Source organism: Hylobates moloch, unplaced genomic scaffold, assembly GCF_009828535.3.
Source record: "Hylobates moloch isolate HMO894 unplaced genomic scaffold, HMol_V3 SCAFFOLD_5, whole genome shotgun sequence".
Lineage (NCBI taxonomy): Eukaryota > Metazoa > Chordata > Mammalia > Primates > Hylobatidae > Hylobates > Hylobates moloch.
This window is the reverse complement of record NW_026652280.1, coordinates 105,159,814-105,172,280: the sequence shown is the minus strand read 5'-3', so window position 1 is coordinate 105,172,280 and position 12,467 is coordinate 105,159,814. Positions and strand designations below refer to the sequence as shown.

Sequence of the window (12,467 nt, the reverse complement as noted above, 5' to 3'; positions counted from 1 at the left end):
TGATGCCATCACTACTTCCAGAAAAAAAAATAGTTCCTAAATATCCCACAGAAGAAAACAAGGTAATGTTAATATAAATACTCTGCCCCTACATTTATGCAGTCTTCCCTCAAATTTTTGATAAATTCCAACCCTTCCACCAGAAGTTAAAGAAAGCAGACATATCCTCCCACTTTCGGAAATGCTTTAACCAAAATTAAAGAGAGAATGAACAAGTTATCTGTAGGAACCCATTCATCAATAGAAAAGAAAAACATTTCCTAAGAAATGTCAAAGACAAATGACTCTGGATCTAACACCATTTGGGTGGTTATTCCTTATTTGGGAGGACCGTTATTTGGGAGGACAATCATATCAGTGCTAACATAGAGACATAATATTATTAGATTTATATTAATAAGGCTGGGTGTAGTGGCTCATACCTGTAATCCCAGAACTTTGGGAGGTCGAGGCAGGAGGATATCCTCCTTGAGGACAGGAGTTCAAGACCAGCTTGGGCAAAATAGTGAGACCCCATTTCTACACAAAATAAATAAATAAAATTAGCACAGTGAAAGGATTGCTTGAGCCCAGGAGTTCAAGGCTGCAGTGAACTGTGATTGTACCACTGCACATCAGCCTCGGGAAGAGAGTAAGACCTTGACTCTTAAAAAAAAAATTGTATTAATACACTACTTCCAGAAATTAAACAAGACATACACAGTATGTGGATATAAACAAAGAAAATGATTTCCATGTGTAAAACATAAAACTCATAGATTAGTAACTGAAGTTTCCTAGTCTAGTTTCTTCTTTTGTTTTATTAAAAAAAAAAAAAATTTGAGACGGAGTCTCACTCTGTCGCCCAGGCTGGAGTGCAGTGGCATGTTCTCAGCTCACTGCAACCTCTGCCTCACTGGTTCAAGCAATTCTCCTGCCTCCGCCTCCTGAGTGGCTAGGATTACAGGCGCCTGCCGCCACACTCGGCTAATTTTTGTATTTTTTTTTTTTTTTTCAGTAGAGATGAGGTTTCACCATGTTGGCCAGGCTGGTCTCGAACTCCTGACCTCAAGTGATCCGTCTGCCTCAGCCTCCCAAAGTGCTGGGATTACAGGTGTGAGCCACCGTGCCCCGTCTATTTAGAGGTCTAGTAAACTTAAATCAGTTCTGAAGCTTTTCCAGACAGTGGTAGTAAAATACACTATAAATCAGATTACCTGGTTCTCAATTCAATGTTCTTTTCATTCTGTCATGCTACTCTCTAAATTTGAGTGTTCTCTTGACCAGGAATTAAATTATTCTCTATATCTGAGTTGAAACTACCATATCGCCAGGAAATAAAAAAGTCTAACTTCCCAATATTATTCCTAAATTAAATCGTGATTAGTCAGGATGTTGCTATATACTTTTAATAATAACTGAAAATTGAAGCAGAAAAAACCCCAATTCACTATTACTTGTATATTTTGTGCCATGAACAGAGGAAACTGTCATTTACAGTATAATTTTCTGGGCATAGGCATGGATTCTGGTGTTCACATCTCCAAGTTCAAATCTCAGTTTTGTCACTTATTAGGGGACATTATCTTAATGTCTCTAAGCTTTTATTTTCCTTCTCTCTCTCTCTTTTTTTTTTTTTTTTTTTTTTGAGACAGGCTGATTACAGGCTGGACCTCCTGGGCTCAAGCAATCCCCCTGCCTCAGCCTCCCAAGTAGCTAGGACCACAGGTGCAAACCACCACGCAACTAATTTCTGTATTTTTTGTAGAGATGGGTTTTACCATGTGCTCAGGCTGGTCTTGAACTACTGGGCTCAAGTGATCCACCCGCCTTGGCTTCCCAAAGTGCTGGAATGACACGAATGAACCACCGTGCCCAGCCCTATTTTCTCATTTTTAAAAAAGAGAGGTTATTGTTTCAAAATATGTTGTACATGAGGCCAGGTGTAGTGGCTCATTCCTGTCATCCCAGCACTTTGGGAGGCTGAGGCAGGAAGGTAGCATGAGCCCAGGAGTTCAAGACCAGCCTGGGCAGCAGTGAGACCCCCATCTGTATAAAAATTTTTAAAAAATTCTCCAGGTGTGGTGTTATGTGCCAGTAGAGGCTGGAGGGTCACTTAAACCAGGGAGGTTAAGGCCGCAGTGAGCCATGATTGCGCCCCTGTACTCTAGCCTGGGCAATCCAGGGAGACCCTGTCTCAAAAAAAAAGCATGCTTTATATGATAAATATTACAATTTTTGCCAATTAAAAATAAATATTTATCTCTCATATCCCAGGAAATCAAGTAAAAATAAATAAAATAAATAAATGAATAAAATTTAAACAATAAAAAGAAGATAGCACTACTACTTATGTCTTTGAGTTGTGAGAAAAATGCACAGAAAGTACTTAGCACATGGCCTAACAGATATATATATATTCATAGTGACAGATATACTACTGTCAATTGCAGTCAGACATGAATGGAAATCATAATCAGATTCTCACCTTTCAAACTTTAGATGTGACTTCATACTAATTCAACAAATCTTCCAAGTCAGAACGCTTGTTGATTTGAATCCTACAGCAATTACTTTTATCTAGTCTTTAAGAAATGAAAAAATAATGTAACAGTAAACTCATGCAATGACTCAATAAATTTAAAGCCATAAACAGACTAAATCCAACACTAAACAAGCATTTTGCAATCTATTTTGGCCAAAACAATGCATTTTCCCTCATTCACATAACAATTACTCAGTATGCCAGCTCCCAGTGTTACAGAGCCTGTTGGTGATTCAAGGGCGCCCTCTGCCTGAGTGCTGAAAAAATCCAAACCCAAATTTAAAACTATGTAAAAACATGCTTTCTCAAGTAAATTCTTAATAAATCGTTCTATGAAATTGATCCTGTCTTTAATCACTGCTGGCAGATAGTCCTTAAAAAAAAAAAAAAAGAAAAGAAAGGAAAAAACGGCTGGGTGCGGTGGCTCACGCCTGTAATTCCAGCACTTTGGGAGTTTGAGGCGGGTGGATCACCTGAAGTTAGGAATTCAAGACCAATCTGGCTAACATGGTGAAACCCTGTCTCTACTAAACATACAAAAACTAACTGGGCGTGGTGGCAGGAGCCTGTAATCCCAGGTACTTGGGTGGCTGAGGCAGGAGAATCGCTTGAACCCAGGAAGCAGAGATTGTAGTGAACTGAGATTGTGCCATTGCACTCCAGCCTGGGCAACAAGAGCTAGACTTCGCCCAAAAAAAAAAAAAAAAAAAAAAAAAACCACCAACAAATGTCATGTCATTTGTTACAAGAGCACAAGAAAGTCATGTCTACATCTCTGTAATTTACCTGGAAATTTGGAAATTCCATGATATTTTTCTCAAAATTTATTCCATATTATTCAATGAAATTATTGACATGAGTCACCTAGATAAGTTTATTGCTGTCTTTTTTTGTTCTGTCCATGTAAAACTCTGTACTTTATTTAACATGTCATTGTAGCGGTTTGCTCAGTAGTAAGTATCACCAACATTAAATATTTATTGGGTATCTTCTGTATGTGGTACACAAGACTAGGTGAAAAGGATGGAAAAAACCATTCTCTATCCTTAAAGAAATAACAATCTAGTTTCTAAAACAAGACATATAAAAAGGATGTGTACAAAAATATATAGTGAAATGCCCACTAAAAAGTATGTTTCTTTCCATCTGCTTCCACTTTAAGGAAGTTATTCAACTTCTATGAACCTCAGTTTATCTGGAATATAAAAATAATATCCACCTTAAAGGAAAGTTGCAAAGGTTAATTCAGATATCTGTAAAGGTCTCAGCACATAGTAAAAACTTAATGAAAGGTGGTTGTTATTATTTACTACTATTAAGAGAATAATCTTAAATAATAGTGTCCTACATTAAAGACATTTTATTTGCTTCAAATGGAAAGATATGTAAATAAAAAGTTTATGATTTACTTTTATAATATTAAACATCCTTTCTAGTTAAGAAAAACAGTGATCTTGATTAAATGCTTGACATATCAAGAATGAGCCATTTCTAAAAGAATTATTTCAATATAAAAATATTATGCTCTCTTCATGTTAAAAACTCAATAAACTATGCATTAAAGGAACATACCTCAAAATAATGAGTCATCTATGACAAACCCACAGCCAATATCATACTGAATGGGCAAAAGCTGGAAGCATTCCCCTTGAAAACTGGCACAAGACAAGGATGCCCTCTCTCACCACTCCTATTCAACATAGTATTGGAAGTCCTGGCCAGAGCAATAAGGCAAGAGAAAGAAATAAAAGGCATCTGAATAGGAAGAGAGGAAGTCAAACTATTTCTGTTTGCAGACGACATGATTCCATATTTAGAAAACCCCATAGTCTTGGCTCAAAACCTCCTTCAGCTGATAAACAACTTCAGCAAAGTCGCAGGATGTAAAATAAATGTACAAAAAACGCTAGCACTCCTATACACCAACAGTCAAGCTGAGAGCCAAATCAGAAAGGCACTCTCATTCACAATTGTCACCAAAAAAATAAAATACCTAGCAATACAGCTAACCAGGGAGGTGAAAGATCTCTACAATGAGAATTACAAAATACTGTGCAAAGAAATCAGAGAAGCCACAAACAAATGGAAAAACATCCCATGCTCATGGATAGGAAGAACCAATATCATTAAAATGGTCATATTGCCCAAAGCAATTTATAGATTAAATGTTATTCCTATCAAACTACCAATAACATTCTTCACAGAATTAGGAAAAACTATTTTAAAATTCATATGGAACTAAAAAAGGGCCGAAATAGCCAAGGCAAAAAGAACAAAGCTGGAGGCATCACATTACCTGACTTCAAACTATACTACACGGCTACAGAGGCCAAAACAGCATGGTACTGGTAAGAAAAAAAAAAACAGGCACATAGACCAATGGAACAGAATGGAGAGTCCAGAAATAAGGCCACACACCTATGACCATCTGATCTTCAACAAAGCTGACAAAAACAAGCAATAGAGAAAAGACTCCCTAGTCAATACGTGGTGCTGGGATAACTGGCTAACCACATGCAGAAGATTGAAACTGGACTCCTTCTTTACACCATATACAAAAATCAACTCAAGATGGAATAAATACTTAAATATAAAACCCAAAACTATAAAAACCCTGGAAGACAACCTAGGCAATACTATCCTGGACTTAGGAACAGGTAAAGATTTCATGACAAAGACGCTAAAAGCAATCGCAAAAAAATTGACAAATGGGATCTAATTAAACTTAAGAGCTTTTGCACAGCAAAATAAACTATCAACAGAGTAAACAGACAATCTACAGAATGGGAGAAAATATTTGCAAACTATGCATCTGACAAAGGTCTCATATCCAGCATCTATAGGGAACTTAAACGAATTTACAAGAGAAAAACAAACTACCCCATTAAAAAGTGGGCAAAGGACATGAACACTTTCCTTTTCCTTTTTTTTTTTCTTTTTTTTTTTTTTTGAGACTGAGTTTCCCTCTTGTCACCCAGGCTGGAGTGCAGTGGCACACTCTTGGCTCACTGCAACCTCCACCTCCTGGGTTCAATCGATTCTCCTGCCTCAGCCTCCCAAGTAGCCAAGATTACAGGCATGTGCCACCACGCCCGGCTAATTTTGTATTTTTAGTAGAGACGAGGTTTCTCCATGTTGGTCAGGCTGGTCTCAAACTCCCAACCTCAGGTGATTCACCCGCCTTGGCCTCCCAAACTGCTAGGATTACAGGCATGAGCCACCACGCCCGGCTGAACATTTTTCAAAAGAAGAAATATATGCAGCCAACGGACATATGAAAAAAAGCTCAATATCACTGATCATTAGAGAAATGCAAATCAAAACCACAATGAGATACCATCTCACACCAGTCAGAATGGCCATGATTAAAAAGTCAGCTCTTTCCCATCTTACAAGATGGAGGGTGAATAAGTTGAGAAGCCAGATACTAAAGAAACCTGAAGCCAAGAAGGCTGATGCTGGTGGCAAGGTGAAAAAGGGTAACCTCAAGGCTAAGAAGCCCAAGAACGGGAAGCCCCATTGCAGTCAAAATCCTGTCATTGTCAGAGGGATTGGCAGATACTCTCCATCTGCTATGTATTCCAGAAAGGCCACGTGCAAGAAGAAGTACTCGGCTGGGCGCGGTGGCTCACGCTTGTAATCCCAGCACTTTGGGAGGCCGAGGCGGGCGGATCACGAGGTCAGGAGATCGAGACCACGGTGAAACCCCGTCTCTACTAAAAATACAAAAAAATTAGCCGGGCGTGGTGGCGGGCGCCTGTAGTCCCAGCTACTTGGAGAGGCTGAGGCAGGAGAATGGCGTGAACCCGGGAGGCGGAGCTTGCAGTGAGCCGAGATTGCGCCACTGCACTCCAGCCTGGGCGACAGAGCGAGACTCCGTCTCAAAAAAAAAAAAAAAAAAGAAGAAGTACTCAGCTGTGAAATCCAAGGTTGAAAAGCAAAAGGAGAAGTTCCTTGCAACTATTACAAAACCAGTTGGTGGTGGCAAGAACGGTGGTACGCAGGTGGTTAAACTTTGCAAAATGCCTACATATTATCTTACTGAAGATGTGCTTTCAAAGCCGTTGAGCCAAGGAAAACAACCTTTCAGTTAGCACATGAGAAAACTTCAGTTAGCACTTGAGCCAAGACCATTCTGATCATCCTCACTGAACGCCACAGGGGCAAGAGGGTGATTTTCCTGAAGCAGCTGGCTAGTGGCTGGTTACTTGTGACTGGACCGCTGGTCCTCAATCGAGTTCCTCTACAAAGAACACACCAGAAATTTGTCATTGCCACCTCAACCAAAATTGATATCAGCAATGTAAAAATCCCAAAACATCTTACTGATACTTACTTCAAGAAGAAGCTGCAGGCCGGGCATGGTGACTCAGGACTGTAATCCCAGCACTTTGGGAGGCCAGGCAAATCACTTGAGGTCAGGAGTTCAAGAGCAGCACGGCCAACATGGTGAAATCCTGTCTCTACTAAAAATACAAGAATTAGCCGGGTGTGGTGGCATGGGCCTGTAATCCCACCTACTTGGGAGGCTGAGGCAGGAGAATCGCTTGAACTTAGGAGGCGGAGATTGCAGTGAGCCAAGAGCATGCCACTGCGCTTCAGCCTGGGTGACAAGAGGGAAACTCAGTCTCAAAAAAAAAAAAAAAGACGCTGCAGAAGCCCAGACACCAGGAAGGTGACATCTTCCACATAGAAAGAGAACTACGAGATTACAGAGCAGCACAAGATTGATCAAAAAGCTGTGGACTCGCAGATTTTAACCAAAATCAAAGCTATTCCTCAGCTCCAGGGCTACCTCTGATCTGTGTTTGCCCCGACAAATGGAATAATTTATCCTCACAAATTGGTGTTCTAAATTTCCTTTTTTTATTTTTTTATTTTTTTATTTTTTTTTTGAGACAGAGTCTTGCTCTGTCACCCAGGCTGGAGTGCAGTGGACTGATCTTGGCTCACTGCAAGCTCCACCCTCCAGGTTCACGCCATTCTCCTGCCTCAGCCTTCTGAGTAGCTGGGACTATAGGCGCCCACCACCACGCCTGGCTAATTTTTTGTATTTTTTAGTGAGACGGGGTTTCACCGTGTTAGTCAGGATAGTCTCGATCTCCTGACCTCGTGATCCACCAGCTTCGGTCTCCCAAAGTGCTGGGATTACAGGCGTGAGCCACTGCGCCCGGCCTGGTGTTCTAAATTTCTTAAGAAGAATCTAATTAAATAACTGATAACAAAAAAAAAGTAAAAAAAAACAGATGCTGATGAGGTTGCAGAGAAAAGGGAACACTTCTGCACTGTTGGTGGAGTGTAAATTAGTTCAACCATTGTGGAAAGCAGTATGGTGATTCCTCACAGAGCTAAAAGCAGAACTATCATTTGACCCAGCAATCCCATTATTGGATATATACCCAGAGGAATTCTACCCTAAAGACATAGGCACACGAATGTTCATTGCAGCACTGCGCACAATAGCAAAGACATGGAATCAATCTAAATGCCCATCAATGACAGATTGGATAAAGAAAATGTACGTATACACCATGGAATACTATGCAGCCATAAAAAAGAACAGGATCATGTCTTTTGCAGGTACATGGATGGAGCTGGAGGCTATTATCCTTAGCAAACTAATGCAGGAACAGAAAGCCAAATACTGCATGTTCTCACTTATAAGCAGAAGCTAAATGATGAGAACTAATGAACACAAAGAAGCAAACAACAGACACTGGGGCCTACTTGAGGGTGGAGGGTGGGAGAAGGGAGAGGAGCAGGAAAAATAACTATTGGGTACTAGGCTTAGTAGCCAGAGGGCTAAATAATCTGTACAACAAACCCCTGTGACATGAATTTATCTATATAACAAACCTGCACATGTACCCCCAAACCTAAAATAAAAGTTTAAATAAATAAATAAGAAAAAACTATCATACTCAAGACTCCTTAAATGAAATTTAAGGAGTTACAGGAATATGAATTTTCTAGTACTTACTTCATATGGCTTGCCTGTTCTCTTAAAACATCATCTAAGATGTTAAAAATAATTCAGTCACATTTATGGTCATCTACATATCTAACACCAAGAGCAGCCCAAAAACAGAATAATGATAATAAAAGGGATCTTAGGAATTAATCTAGCTTGATCTTTTTTAAGGAATAAAACTTATTCTGTATCTCCTTAATATTATAAGTTATTTTAAAATTCATCTCACGAATTGTAATAATTCTGGGAGGAGGCAAGCACATGATAAATATTTTTATATTCCATTTTTTGATGGGGAAACTTATAAACAGTAAAACTAAGCACAGTATAAAATACTTGTTATGAAAAATTAATTAGAGCTAGGCTAAAGACTACTTGTATTATCTCAATTCTCACATCAATCTGAGGTAGGCGTTATTTTCTCCATTTACAAATGAGGAAACTGAGGCACAGAGAAGTTACATAACTTGCCAAGTTATGCAGCTAGTACACAGAGAATCAAATCCAGACTCACTGATTCCAGAGCCTACACTCTTAACCTCTATATTATATTTTTCCTAATACCTAAAAAGAACAATTTTCTTAAATATCCATGAGTCTATAACTGACACAAATAAATGACTGAATAAATAAATAAATGGGGGAAGACAGGACAGGTCTTTACAGAAAATTCCAATTAATACATACAGAAAGAATGAAGAAAATAATTACCGTTAGTTAAACACCAATTGTTGCAGGCAAGAACCATCAATGGATTACAGCTAAAATTAGGAGGTGAAAGTATGATGAGAAACAGAATATTTTCATAGCTTCAACACATCTCTCCATATGACGTATGTTAATTACAAGGAGAAAAATAGTAACTTTACAGTGGAGAAAGCCCGCAGACACCAGGTAAACCAAGTGATCAAAGTTAATATCACGAATGATAAGATATATCAACATTATGTATGCCATGATATTGAGAAGGCTTCATCATTTTTTTGATATTTCTGCCAAAAATGCACAACCTCAATCTAATAATGAGAAAACATTAGATAAACCCGTACTGAGGGATATTCTATGAAACAACTGACCAGTATGCTTAGAAAGTGTAATTTAGTTAATAGTATTTTACCAATCATAATTTCCTGGTTTTGGTGTTTGTACTGTGGTTATGTAAGAAGTTAATATTGAAGGAAGTTTGGTAAAGAGTATAAGGGAACTCTCTATTTTTGCAACTTTTCTGTAAGTTTTAAATTTCAAAATAAGAAGTTGAAAAAGTAACAATTTTCTTAAAATCTATAATTCAAACCTTATTAATTTATCTTCCTCTTTATTCTCAGAGAGGCCAAATTGGTAAGTTCTCCCATGAGTTGACTAGTGTCACTGGCAGAGGAGCTAAGAATAGTTCTCCATGGGTCAACTGTCTTCTCCATATACTACATGCTTCTATAAGGAGATTGGATGATGACAATACACCATAATCTGTATCTGTAAGTAGTAAGAACAACTATTTTAAAATGAAAGGATTCAGTCTTTTCTCTTAGAAGTATTCATTAGTTTTTTGGTTTTTTTTTTTTTTTTTTTTTTTTTTTTTTGAGACAGAGTCTTGCTCTTGCCCAGGCTGGAGTGCAGTGGCGCGATCTCTGCCCACTGCAAGCTCTGCCTCCCGGGTTCACACCATTCTCCTGCCTCAGCCTCCTGAGTAGCTGGGACTACAGGTGCCCACCACCACGCCCGGCTAATTTTTTTGTATTTTTAGTAGAGACAGGGTTTCACTGTGTTAGCCAGGATGGTCTCGATCTCCTGACCTCGTGATCCGCCCGCCTTGGCCTCCCAAAGTGCTGGGATTACAGGCGTGAGCCACTGCGCCCGGCCAGAAGTGTTCATTAGTTTTTAATCATGAAATAAAATTATTGCCCATGATTCTGAAGTTCTGTGTCTTAATACTCTAAGACATTATATACAGTGAAACAGCATTCTGTAAGGATTTGTCCAATAAAATACTTTTCATTATCATAATGTTTTAAACATGTAGACTCAGTAATCCTTACTCTAAGAATGTAGAGATATAACTGTGCTAAGGCAATAAGTATGAATAAACAGAAATGTATAGCTAGCTAACATCACAACTTAACTCAAAAGGTCTGAACCAAGCCTAAAACAGAAAAGTATGACAAGTGAAAGCACTGCCCAAATGCCCTTGGAGCATAATTATGAGCCCATTTTAAGGGGCAAATACTAATAGAATTGGATGAAGGATCGTGGGACAGAAGATTTAGGCGTAAAGAATAGTATTAAAGCTCAACAGGAAGAGAACAAAAACTACTCAACCTCCTTGTATTCGCTCAGCCCCCAATAATCTTGACCCTCTACTGCTTTGCTACTCAAAATGTGGTCCATGGAACGCCAGCACCAACATCATCCGGAGCTAGTTAAAAACACAGGATATAGGCTGGTGCCTTTAATCCCAGCACTTTGGGAGGCCAAGGCGGGGCCAATCACTTGAGTCCAGGAGTTCGAGATCAGCCTGGGCAACATGGAAAAATCCTGTCTCTACAAAAAAATACAAATAAATTAACTGGGCATGGGAGCACACCTCTGTAGTCCCAGCTACTCAGGAGGCTGAGGGAGGAGGGTCCCCTGAGACCAGGAGTTTGAGGTTGCAGTAAGCCGAGTCGTGATTGTACCACTGCACTCCAGCCTGGGTGACAGGCTGTTTATTTTTTGAGACTGGATGACCCTGTCTTGAAAAATAAAAATAAGTAAATAAATTAAATAAATAAAAATACATTATGTAATAAGACCTCATCCCAGATCCATTGACTAAAAAATCTTCATTTTAGCAAGATCCACATGTGATGAATCCCCAGGAGATTTGCATATGCACATTAAAGTTTGATCAACATTTCCCAAACACATTGAGTTTTAAGGAAATAAACGATAAGATATGTCATACCACATTAATCTCCAAATTGGTGGTTTAAGTAGCTTGGTATTTCATTAGACAGCCTTTCAATCTCACTTTAGAAAAGAAAAGCACAATAAAATATGCAGTATAAAAGGTATTTTAGGTATTCTTTATGCTTATCTGTCAGTGTCTAGTTAGGAAAAAATATTTCTCTTACAATAAATTTCTTATTTTATAATTTTCTTACAAAATATACCAAATCTGTTTTTTAAAGTAAATAAATTACGTATTAGACATTTTTAAAGAATACTGACAAATTAAGGTACTAATGGAAATACATACTTTCTTACTTTCTTTTTTTTTTTTTTTTTTTTTTTGAGACGGAGTCTTACTCTCTTGGCCAGGCTGGAGTGCAGTGGTGTGATCTTGGCTCACTGCAACCTCTGCCGCCCAGGTTCAAGCGATTCTCCTGCCTCAGCCCCCTGAGTAGCTGGGATTACAGGCGCCTGCCACCACACCTGGCTAATTTTTGTAGTTTTTAGTAGAGACAGGGTTTCACCATCTTGGCCACGCTGGTCTTGAACTCCTGACCTCATGATCCACCCATCTCTGCCTCCCAAAGTGCTGGGATTACAGGCATGAGCCACCGCACCTGGCCACTTTTCATATTCTTTCTTTTTCTTTTTTTCTTTTTTTTTTTTTTTTTGAGACAGAATTTCACTCTTGTTGCCCAGGCTGGAGTGCAATGGCACAATCTCGGCTCACTGCATCCTCCTCCTCCCAGGTTCAAGCGATTCTCCTGCCTCAGCCTCCCGAGTAGCTGGGATTACAGGCATGCACGACCACACCCGGCTAATTTTGTATTTTTAGTAGAGACGAGGTTTTTCCATGTTGGTCAGGCTGGGTCTTAAACTCCCAACCTCAGGTGATCTGCCCGCCTCAGCCTCCTAAAGTGTTGGGATTACAGGCATGAGCCACCGTCATATTCTTTCTTTAATGCCCAGTCTAGGTAGGGAAGATAAATATCTACTAGTATGTTCATTAAAATAAACATAAAACTCGGCTACTCTCGGCACACT

General features: G+C 39.2%; 1 long non-coding RNA gene and 1 pseudogene across 1 annotated transcript; one reads left to right on the top strand and one right to left on the bottom strand.

Moving 5' to 3' along the window:
• Positions 1-252: 252 nt before the first annotated feature.
• On the bottom strand, positions 253-9,471 carry LOC131383518 (uncharacterized). Its single transcript, XR_009213630.1, has 4 exons — positions 9,207-9,471; positions 6,861-6,987; positions 2,468-2,564; positions 253-519 (listed from the first exon to the last, which is right to left on the bottom strand). It is a non-coding gene; the product is annotated as an uncharacterized LOC131383518 (long non-coding RNA).
• On the top strand, positions 5,921-7,379 carry LOC116469499 (large ribosomal subunit protein eL6-like; annotated as a pseudogene).
• Positions 9,472-12,467: the final 2,996 nt, after the last annotated feature.